We start from the raw sequence: 12500 nt of genomic DNA, 5'->3' as shown, positions 1-12500 counted from the left end.
CCGACGTCGAGTCTCGTCCATTGCGATACCAGATCTATGTACAGAATTAATCAATCATAAATAGATAAGGTAAGCGCTCTTATGAGCAATTATCTGGATAAGAAAGTAGTTAAGGAGTCTCTCTTGCCACCCACCCCCTTTCTCTCTCTCTCTCTCTCTCTCACACACTCACTACACACACACACACACACACACACACACACACACACAAGCAAGAAGTCTTTTTCCATAGCAGTGCATTCAGCCAAATGAGAGTATTCATTCCAACAACCTGTTTAATTTACATTAAGTCGAGAAATTTATTTATATATAATTATATATATAGATAATAATATATATAGAATATAATATATATATATAATAATATCATATTACTAGTCAGTATAGATATATATATTATTATAATATATATAATTTCTCGGTTTCATATATTATTAAAGGTTCTCATTTGGCTGAATGAATTACTATGCAAAAAGAATTCTTCCGTGTGTATGTGTGTGTGTGTGTGTGTGTGTGTGTGAGAGAGAGAGAGAGAGATGATTTACGAGTCACCCCGTAGACTGGTGATTTGAAAATTATTTTACTTTGAGACGGTTATTGAGTTTTCTTGGGAGGTGGGGTTGCGTTGGCATTGGAAAGAAAGGTACCTTTGTAACACTTAGATGTTTAATATATAAATAACTGCACCTTATGACGAATTATTTATGCGGCTACTCTGGTGTATAACGAGTAGGAATGACAAAGATCGTTAACTTATTGCAATACTTCCTATTATTATTATTTTTTGTTTTGTTTTTGTTTATCACTCCTCCAATTCGACTGGGTGGTATTTATAGTGTGGGGTTCCGGGTTGCATCCTGCCTCCTTAGGAGTCCATCACTCTTCTTATTATGTGCGCCGTTTCTAGGATCACACTCTTCTGCATGAGTCCTGGAGCTACTTCGGCCTCTAGTTTTTCCAGATTCCTTTTCAGGGATCTTGGGATCGTGCCTAATGTTCCTATAATTATCGGTACAAAATTTCCACTGGCATATCCCATTATCCTTCTTTTATTTCTATTTTCATGTCTTGATACTTATCCATTTTTTCCTTTTCTTTCTCTTCAACTCTGGTGTCCCATGGTATTGCGACATCAATGAGTGATACTTTCTTTATTCTGTTTTGTCATCAACGTCACGTCTGGTCTATTTGCACGTATCACCCTATCTGTTCTGGGTACCATAGTCCCAGAGGATCTTTGCCTGATCGTTTTCTATCACTCCTTCAGGTTGGTGCTCGTACCATTTATTACTGCAAGGTAGCTGATGTTTCTTGCCACAGGCTCCAGTGGAGGCCTTTTGCCACTGAATCATGCCTCTTTTTGTACTGGTTCTGTGGCAAGTGCGGACATTCGCTTGCTATGTGGTTTATGGTTTCATTTTTCGTATTGCACTTCCTACATATGGGAGAGATGTTATTTCCGCCTATCGTTCTTAGGGCCTGATCTTGTCCACTGTTATCATTCCTTCAGTTTCCTTCTTTAGCTCTCCCCTCTGTAGCCATTATTATTATTATTATTATTATTATTATTATTATTATTATTATTATTATTATTATTATTATTAGTCAGGTTTTTTATTCACTGCAAAAGTATAGGTATGGCACTTAAGGTTTTTTTTTCCATGTCATATTTATAGCCATTAGTTTGAAGATTGCAAGGCTAAAGAAGCGCTAAAGGAAGGGAATACTCCCAGAATTATTATATTAATTCAATCTTTATTTCACATTAATAAATAATCGACTAGCAGTAGGCTCCCGCTGCCAATCAAACTAATTAAGGTTACGAAGACTATAGATAAAGACATTTTTATATTGAAGGTGCATTAGGTACCATAGTGAGACAGACTTCATCAGCTTATTATTTTCATAACGATTCTATATGTGGAGAAAAAAATTTACCAATATTGAAAGTAAAATAGAGTGCTTAACGAAATCAACAAAAATAATGCATAAAAAATAGTAAAGACTCTTTGGAATTAAGGAAAAATCTAAGTAAACTCGGGAAAAGAAATGGATTTCTGTAAACCATGAAGCATTTTTTACCAATCTTTGCAAATAACTTTAGAATCGGATCCTTTGTATGCAGAACCATCCCAAGTTCTGTTCGATAATCCTCTCTCTCTCTCTCTCTCTCTCTCTCTCTCAAAAAGGAGGGATAAAGATTGCGACGACGAAAAGTTGAGAAGCCTTCGTTACACGAACTGAAATACCTTAAAAGACAAACGCTTTTGCTACATGATCTGCTTTCAGAAAGCGCTATTTGCCAAACGGGAATGTCTCCGGCTACACGAGCAACTGGAATTTTCGCTTTTTGCACTGCAACTGTAGCTGCAATTTGTGCCGGGGTTTCATTCCTTCCAGCTTTCCTTGATGAATGACTCACAGATTGCATTTTGCTTTCGTGGGAAAGCTCTCCTTGTGGAACAGCCTCCATTGTTAGCGATATTGTTTGTCTGTTGTTTGGTCTGTAAGCGGATTAACGAGTTAGGGAATCAAAATGTTCCTTGAATGTATAACTGGAATTGTAATTGCACTCTTTCGCTCTAACGATGTCTTTTGAAGTACTTCCGTCGTGTCTAGTTACTGGCGGAAGGGAGATTGCGGAGATTTTTCACCACTTCTGTTATGCCCAGTCACTGGCTGAAGATTAGATTTTCTTCCTTTGTCCTGATGGATTTAAATTTCGGTGCGTTTTCATCTGGCATTAACGTAATTTAAAAGCTGCAGTGCACAGGAAATGTTAGATCCACCCATTCTATTCAGGAGCCCTAGAGGAAAGGGCTTTGTATTCTCAGAAGAAACGTAGGAGAAAAGTTCTCATGAACATTGAGTCTTGGCGATTATACAGAGCACTAGAAGGGCAAATATATATCTGTGACTTGGAAAACTTATTCCTTTACACATATTCCCAATACAAAATACGTTCATATTATTTAGAACATGCTAACCTTTCAGCAATACAATGACGCGGTCGCATTGTTCAATATACGCCCAACCTTTCCACTGTTTTATTTATTTCATTGTACTAACTTGTAGAATGAATAGGTTAGTAAAGGAAAACATAAAAAAAGATAGCTGACTTCCCGTGAAGAAGTGAATGTCAAAATTCGACGAAATACGCGCGTCATTTTTCAGTGGCACGCTTCCTGTGTGCGGTCTTACAAAGACTTTTAATTAAGGCGTTGTTTCTCGTCAGAGACATTATTTTCTCTCCCAGAAATCGCTTTCGTTTCCGTCTTATTTATCCATTTGTTTTCTCGTTCCCTTCCCTTCCGACTTCCCTCAAGGCAATTCATATTTTGTTGCTTCCCTTATTATTTTCTCCCTTTTTTTTATTTCCTTTCTGTTTCCAACCTCCTCTCCCTTCTCCTCACTTCTAGCTTCCATTATCCCAGGTGTCGCTGTCTCCTCCATCAGCTTCTCGATCACCCATTTTTCCTCATGTGCGACTTCCTCTTGCCTGCCTGCAAGACTGGGTGCCCTCCCTCCCCTCCGCCCCCATTCCCCCTACCCCATCCCGACCCATACCTCCAAAGAATAATCCACTAGCCATCCTCCACCCCATTCAGTCCTCTTTCTCTCTTTCTGTATCCAGCAAAGTGCGAGTTTCTCAAACGATGCATTTCTCTCTCTCTCTCTCTCTCTCTCTCTCTCTCTCTCTCTCTCTCTCTCCAAGCAGTGAGTTTCTCAAGCGATGTCTTTTTCTATTTCAAGCAGGGAGCTTTCCTCTCTCTCTCTCTCTCTCTCTCTCTTCCATTTTATGCCACAATAAAGGAGGTAATTGGCAGTCGGGTTCACCATCCCAACTGTTTAATCTCAACGCAATTTTTATTTCATTTCTTTTGGCAATATGCTTTGACGTTTCTCAGTTGTCGTAATTGTTAATTTTGCTTATGTGTTTTGCCCCAGGTATAATAAGCATCCACTCTGGTGACGCCAGTATTTCAAAATCAATTATTGAGTCTTTCGTGTAACGTTTGGACCTCCTCATGAACGCTTAATGACCGGAAGAAAATGACCGCTGCTTATCTGATCATTACTTGCTCATTACCTTCTGCATAATGAGCTGAGATTCGGAGACAGTTCATTTCCTGAGGATTGCTATGAAGGTTTTTCGATGTACACTACTTCGTTACCTGGTTGTGATGGATCATTATTGTTGATATGAGTGTACACATACGTCAGAAAGTGACTGTGATATAAGAGTAGGTCGAGATGGAGAGTCCTGTACCTCTGCCGAGCCTTTATGGCAGTTTTCTTTCATTTGCGGCGTTGCCTTTTCTAAAATTTCCGTCATTATAGTGTATGCTATAGCATTTCACCATTTGTCACAAATTGCAAAACTATTAATTGCTGATGCACTCTAGTTCAAATGGTCCTGCTGCCCTAAGTATTTCGACTCTTCTGGGATGATGAATATCATAGATACTTGTAAATGTGACATAAATTCTTAGCCTTGCTGCCACATCTGTTTATTCCATGCCAAAGTCAGTAAGTGACATGAGGGTAAGGACCGTCACGCACCTCATTCATTCACATAGTTACCTCCAAGCAACATATAAACAAATCATCAGTTTTATTCAACTCCACGCTTAGGAAATTGTCCCTAGAGGGGTGACATATTTCACAAATGAATCGCGGTCAGTTTTTGGATATATATGAATTAACTATAATATTGTTTATATGTTTCTAAATAAAAACAACTCTTATGATCATACGTTTGTAAATGAACTAACTGTGACTCAATTACAGGTCAAGTTGACAAAAAAAAAATATCCACAAAAGTGAAGTGAAAGATAAAAGGAAGATAGACGGCTATATGCTGGATTGGGAAATAGAAAGATTAAAGGTAGCTAATAAACCATTTAAGAACAAGAAATATAGTCCTAAACGAAGGAAACATGGACGTAGATGATACCTATGAATAATTAACAGATGAAATACAATAATATGAAACAAAATGTATTTTAGGACTAATGTGAGTCTCGTTAACCTACAGTTATTAGCACATCTGCGTGTTGTTGTCATAACATGTATTGTACAGGTGAACATATATATCTATTAAAGGCAAATAAAACATATAGATTTTGGTGATGTCAGTCCTGTTAGTCATAAAGGGTATGTATAAACATTCCTCAAGGAATTACAGAATACCGATAATAAGGCTCTGCACAGGGTCTCTTTATTCAATTTCCTTATGTGGGAGCCAACGTTGAGAGTGGCTTACCTCTGACTGGACGACGGCAGATCCAAAAATAGAGTTTAGTACTCTTAGATTATGTTTGCTACGTAGAAGTGTATACAGACGCTATATTAACCTACATATATATTATGTATATATATATATATATATATATATATATATATATATATATATATATACACGACACATACATATATATGTATATATATATGTGTGTGTGTGTGCTTAAAAATCACAGTAGATGCACGTGACACACACACACACACACACACACACACACATATATATATATGTGTGTGTGTGTGTGTGTGTGTGTATGTATAGTATATATAATATATATATATATATATATATATATATATATATATATATATATTCTCGTTACTCTGCCACTGAACGTTTCTTATTCTATATTTTATTCTTCAGGGCTAAGGTTTTGAAGGAAAACACAGAAACTGCACTTGTTTTTCCATTTATTTATCATTCTGGCGACAGCTGCTTCAGCCATTAACTTAAAGCTAACGTCAAGAATTACCTTGCTCTGTATAATGGCGGTGCAGCCATACAGGGAAAAATCTAAATATCAGAAATAGAGAGAAACCCATAGAAAGAATATGATTGGAGACAGACCTGGGAGGTAATCCATGATGCTTCGCAAGAGTTGGTGTGTGTGTGTGTGTGTGTTTAAGATAGAGGTGGATGTTGTAGTATGCCTGATGGGTTTCTGGGTATGAACGGGAAAATTCTGTGGAAGTTTGTTGCAAAGTTGGCTCATGATGGATTCAAGGGTTAAAATATGAATAATACAAGGACTGTGACACACTTCTTTTATTTGGCGCCACCCGCGCTTAGGCCTGTCAGAAGAAACGTGGCAGTTATGATAATTGTTCTGTTGTATCCCTGTTCATTTAATCATTGAGTCATTTACCGGGTAGATAGTCGACTGGGTGGGTTGCATCCAGGTTGAGAAATGAAAGGCCACCAAACTCATTCGAGAGAGAGAGGTAATACCCTGTAGAACCATCTCTTCCAAGAGTCAAAGGCCTATGCGAAGAGAAAAAATACTTTCTCTTGCCGAATTAGAGCACTAACACGTTATATCTTTTAAGTATTTTTGTTGACCCAACGGAAAACGATGAAATAAAATAAAATAACATTGTCAAGGCAAACTAATTAATCAAAAGTGCAGTTGGCATTGTGAAAATATGTTTTCTCGAGCTTCAGTCCATTTCTGAAAAGAGAGAGAGAGAGGAGAGAGAGAGAGAGAGAGAGAGAGAGAGAGAGAGAGTAAATTAAATCAATTTCTTGTATTCAATAAAGGAAAAAATATTACATATAAGGAAAACGGGCTATTTTGAACTTTTGAAAGAGATGCTGTAGTTCAACGCGTTTTGATGAATTAAGTGGCATTTTTTTCGTTCTCTTTGGAACCCTGATAGACAAAAACGACAGTCAACCGGAAGACGTCATTTGCTACCATAATTTGAATTGATCCTAAAATTCTTTGAATAAGGTATTGTTCCCATTAAGAGTTCTTTGATTTCAGTGAAATAGTTCTTTAATTTCAGTGAATATTTTTTCTTTATTCATTAAGAGAACCAAGTTACCTCCCCTTAAACGGATCTAATATAAAAGTTTTGCATAATGCATTTTCAGTCATGATCAGAAATATTTTGTGAATTTCATTTGACGAAGACGATAAACTTTCGGAAAAAAGTCAAGCTTTACTTAACGAGTATCTTCTTATTCATCTTAGGAAATTTCTGAGGCTTTTCCAGTCTTAATCCGGTGACGGAATCTTCGCATATGACTATGGTGTCGGTGACCATATCCCTTGTGACTCCAGTTTGAATAAATTAACCATCTATCAGTTGTGAATAACAAACGTTTACTTCTGTCCTGCAATGTTTAATTTCAACACCTAAATCCCCAAAGTTGTTTAACCTTCTGTAGTTTCTAGAATTTATCACATTCGTTACCTCCAAAAGTCATGTAAACCATTTAATTTTAGTTTCAGCCCCACCAAGTTATTCTGTCTAATATTTTAAACAGATATGTAGTTATATGAGTGAATTATTTTATCCTGCATAAGTAAATCTTTTTCGTGCCAATCAATTTCTTTCGATTTTAGAAATGAATTTTCCCTCTGCCACAAACTAAATTTTCACGGCTGGAAACAATCATCGTTTATAGAAATGGAATTTCCTCGCTCACATAAATAAATTATGCCAGTTTGATACCATCCCGTACTGTAATTGCTCAATAACAGATGCTTTCACCGCGTAGGTATCCAATGGCACGGAGCCTTTCTCTTTCGAATTCGCATTAATGGTGGATGATATATATCAATTACGCAATGGCGGATGATGTTATCTGGCAGTTACGCAAAAGCAGATTATGTTTAGCTTTCCACAGCACAATAAATGATTCGCTCGCTGATTTGCTAATATCGGTTCGACTGAATGGAGGAGAGAATTGCCCGGGTGATTCGCTGGATAAAACGGAACCTCCTTTAAATTGAATGTGGAGTCCCCATAACACTACAAATCATTGAGAGGTCGTGATGTGTAAGGGAACACTGCAAAATAACTCCATGTCCATAGATGGATCGGGCAGCTGCTTCGTAATTCGGGTTTGGCGCTGAAAAAAAAGTTTTGTAAAAAGTTAGATTAGGCTGATTATGAAAGGAGCTGCACCATGATTGATGAGGTATGGAGAGGCAGACCGGTAGACAGGCAGAGAGATAGAATTGATTTTTGTTGGTTGCCTGGATTTACGTATCATGAGAGAGAGAGAGAGAGAGAGAGAGAGAGAGAGAGAGAGAGAGAGAGAGATTTTAGAATTTTGCAATGATTGTTTATATGTTCTCGTGCCGTGATACACGAGTAAGGAAAATTCTCTCTCTCTCTCTCTCTCTCTCTCAATGTGTGTGTGTAAATCATCCATTCTTTCTCCCCAAGTGTATGTTACCCCATATATCACGAAATAATCGTACGAACAAGACCCCGTTCTAACATAAGGCCAGCTTAATCTAACAACATGAAGTATCTAGACGCAAAAAAACCTTAGCAGTATTACTTTTGGACTTTTTTTTTTATCTCGTTCTCCCTAGAGATAACATTTGGAAACTTTATGTGCCCGCCCTTAACTTATTTAAATGCGTAAATGTGGAGGATTACGTTATCCTCAAAGGCGGGAGTCCATTGAGATATTTCAGGCCACCGAGGTGGCATTGAAGAGTGTGCTTGTGTTTATTTACTTGCATTTCTCTTTTATCAATGTTTGTGAATATCTGTTTCATTCTCTGGAGAGAGAGAGAGAGAGAGAGAGAGAGAGAGAGAGAGAGAGAGAGAGAGCCTGTAATAATCATCTCTGTCTTGTAGAAAGAGAGAGAGAGAGAGGTAGAGATAGAGAGAAAGCTTTATAAGACCGTTTCACATCTGCTTAACATGAGGGAAAAGGTGGATGAGAGAAAGGGTTAAGAGATCAAGACTCGTGTAAAATTCGGAATTCATCTCCATTTCCACTTAGAGAGAGAGAGAGAGAGATTGTATGCTGTTAAGAAGGCTAAGGATGAAAGTTGAAAAACAGTAAGAGACATTTTTGATATTGCCTTGTATCCTGCTAATGTTGATATTATATATATATATATATATATATATATATATATATATATATATATAATATATATATGTGTGTGTGTGTGTGTGTGTTTGTGTGTGTGTGTATGTATGTATATATATATATATAGAGAGAGAGAGAGAGAGAGAGAGAGAGAGAGAGAGAGAGATTGTATGCTGTTAAGAATGCTTAGAATGAAAGTTGAAAAACAGTAGGAGACATTTTTAATATTGCCTTGTATCCTGCTATGTCTGATATATATATATATATATATATATATATATATATATAGATATATATATATATATATATATATATATATATCAATTCAAGCTACAAATGTCCTTTAATATCTAAATTCACTTTACCTCCCAAATGATATATTTTCATATATGTACCGAAGGGGAATTTTTTAATTGATAATAATTTCGTCCCCCCATGGGATCGAACCACCGTCCAAGTGGACGGGGACGAAATCAGGACGGTCAGTGACGCTATCCAATCAGCCAACAGAGACGCATTGGATAGCGTCACTGACCGTCCTGATTTCGTCCCCGTCCACTTGGACGGTGGTTCGATCCCATGGGGGGACGAAATTATTATCAATTAAAAAATTCCCCTTCGGTACATATATGAAAATATATCATTTGGGAGGTAAAGTGAATTTAGATATTAAAGGACATTTGTAGCTTGAATTGATATATAAATGGATCACGGTTTTCGATGTGATAATTATTCATATATATATATATATATATATATATATATATATATATATATATATATATATATATATATATATATGAGAGAGAGGACAGAGAGAGAGGACAGAGAGCCCTGAGCCCTTATGAAAAAGATTGTGAGTGAGAGAAATTGATGGGAAGAGTAAGAAACATTTGTGAGATTCCTCCGCATTTTGTCAGAGAGAGAGAGAGAGAGAGAGAGAGAGAGAGAGAGAGAGAGAGAGAGAAATAACTCCCTGTGGAATCTTTTTACATTTCGCAACATACCAATAGAATTCCCTTTTCCACACGCTACCCTCTTCACCTCCCTAACGCCCCTGCCACTATAAGAGTATCCATCCTCCACCCCCATCACCCCCTCATCGACTCCCCCTCCCCTTCACCCCCTCCCTGTTCCCGCGCCCCCCAGTTGTGTCGTTCTCTCTCTTCCCTGTCCCGACTGATTCCATCAAATCTCTGTTTCTTCAAGGAGCTTGTCTTTATTTATTTGACCTGAAGATTTTCCGAGAATTTCTAGAGTTACACTTCGTTCCTGTTTTTTTTGTTGCTTTTGTTGTCGTTGTTCTTCGGGAAAAATCGTCCGTGAAATATTAGAGTTAAATCTGTATTAGAAGAGATTTGGCTTCGAGTTTGCAGTGGCTAGGTGAATCCTTTATTGCTTTTATTTCTCAGTGTTCGGAACATTTTCCCGAGTGTGCCTTAGTTAGTTTTGCAATGTTTCGCGACGTGAACGAGCAACCTCACACGCACACTTTCATAGACAAATCTCTCACATTCACACACACACACACACACACACACACGTATAATATATATATATATATATATATATATATATATAGATATATATATATATATATATATATAAAATGCATTTACAGCAAGTTGGCGCTAGATGATGTTATTAGCACCCTGGTTCTGAAAAAGTGTTATATAAGGTTTTTTTTTCACCGTAGTAGCAACTTCTACATGATTTCTTGTAAGACCAGGGTATTATTAGCTGTTGCGCGTATATATATATATATATATATATATATATATATATATATATATATAGATATATATATATATATATATATACTTCCGCGTATATATATATACATCCGCGGCACGCAGTCTCTTATCATGAAAGAGACCAGCGAACCTGGCTCACTCGAGTGCCATCGTCACATTGCGTAACCTTTCGTTTCCTCGGCCCCCCAGGTGTGCCTCGGTAACCTTTGTTTACTCCTGGAAGGGAATCTCGTCTGGAGGAACCATTTTTCGGCTTCGGTTTAATATCCGACTGTTTCTAATCTCCTTATCACGCCACTTAACGACTGCAACTTGGCCGATATACAAGATGAACTGCCTATTAAAACACGGCCTTAATCTTATTCCAACCGCTAAAAAGTTTGGACGCTGATCTGTATCATATTTATGAAGTCCTTTGTGATATGACTCTTGGCAGGAGGGGTTGCAGGACACGCGACTCTAATGGGAAGATTTATAGCTTCATTCTTTACGCTCCTTTTCATAAAGACTTTGTCGCATCTTTTTTTATTTACTTTGTGAAAGACTTTATCAGCGTGAGTTTTTTTTTCTTAGCTTTGGAATCACGCTGTTTGTTGGGTAGCGTGACAATCCGCGTATGTGTTAGTTTGGTTCGTTTATTTAATCTAGATATTATAGTTTCGTATTTTTTGTTTTTTTTTTTATTTTTTTATTTACTTTGTGAAAGACCTTATCCAGCGGTGAGGTTTTTTTTTTCTTTTTTTTTTTTTTTTTTTTAAGCTTTTTTGGAAAATCACGCTGTTTGTTTGGTAGCGTGACAATCCGCGTATCCGTTAGTTTGGCTCGTTTATTTAATCTAGATATTATAGTTTCGTATTTTTTTATTTACTTTGTGAAAGACTTTATCAGCGTGAGTTTTTTTTTTCTTAGCTTTGGAATCACGCTGTTTGTTTGGGTAGCGTGACAATCCGCGTATGTGTTAGTTTGGTTCGTTTATTTAATCTAGATATTATAGTTTCGTATGATTGTTTTTTCTTCCCTTTTACGGTACGTTAATGCAATTCAATGGGACTTCCCAGGAAATCAAACTAATTGTAACTATTAATCTGCTTTGCGGAGGTGAGTTATGGCATCATTCATAATTTAGGAATTCTATTGGCATTCTGTACCACCTCGTGGTCTCCTGCTGATTTATCATTGTAAAATAACGTTGCCAAAGCGATGGCCATCGATATATTCATGATCCCTGTAAATTGTTGTTTTTAGCAAACTGCCGATTCGTATTGAAATCTGGAATGATTTTAGTTTCTGATATTCACTTTTTTAAGTTGTGGTTTGTAGAATTTGGGGAGATTTTAACCAACATGTAATAAACCCCAATTGTGAAACATACCCAGAATATTCTATTGAAGTAAGAATATCATATTTTAGATGTTACCTGTCAACCATTAAAGGTACACCTTATTATTGGTATGTTACACACGTGATCTGTCTACATATCAATATAAATTCAGGGTTTGTGTGTATGGGGCTGTCGCCATGTCCTTCAGCACGTCTTGTGATAAATGATTTTATAATTATATATATATATATATATATATATATAGTATATATATATATATATACATATATATAATATATATATCTATATATTATTATATATAGATTGATTTTATATCGACATGTAGATAAATCACGTTCGAAATGAATGAGAGAGAACATTCGTGTTTCTTTTCGTCTCGGAATAGGTGATCCAAAGATAGCACCGGCATTACAGAACAATATAAATACAACTTACACACCAACTCCCCTTGCACAGTGTTTGCTTTATTGTCAAAGAGTAAATGAACGCAATTGTGGACCGCCCTGCATTGTTATGAATTATTGTAGGAAAGCGTAGG

The 12500-nt window shown here is 36.7% G+C and overlaps 1 protein-coding gene across 1 annotated transcript in view; it reads left to right on the top strand.

Annotated features, from left to right (window-relative positions):
- LOC135223565 (uncharacterized) overlaps nt 1–12500 on the top strand; it is a 442274-nt gene that overhangs the window by 147384 nt on the left and 282390 nt on the right. The gene's annotated exons all lie outside the window — the stretch shown is intronic.

This window comes from Macrobrachium nipponense, chromosome 10, assembly GCF_015104395.2.
Source record: "Macrobrachium nipponense isolate FS-2020 chromosome 10, ASM1510439v2, whole genome shotgun sequence".
Classification (NCBI taxonomy): Eukaryota; Metazoa; Arthropoda; class Malacostraca; order Decapoda; family Palaemonidae; genus Macrobrachium; species Macrobrachium nipponense.
Note: the sequence above shows the minus strand (reverse complement) of the source record. Positions and strands in the feature narration are given on the sequence as shown.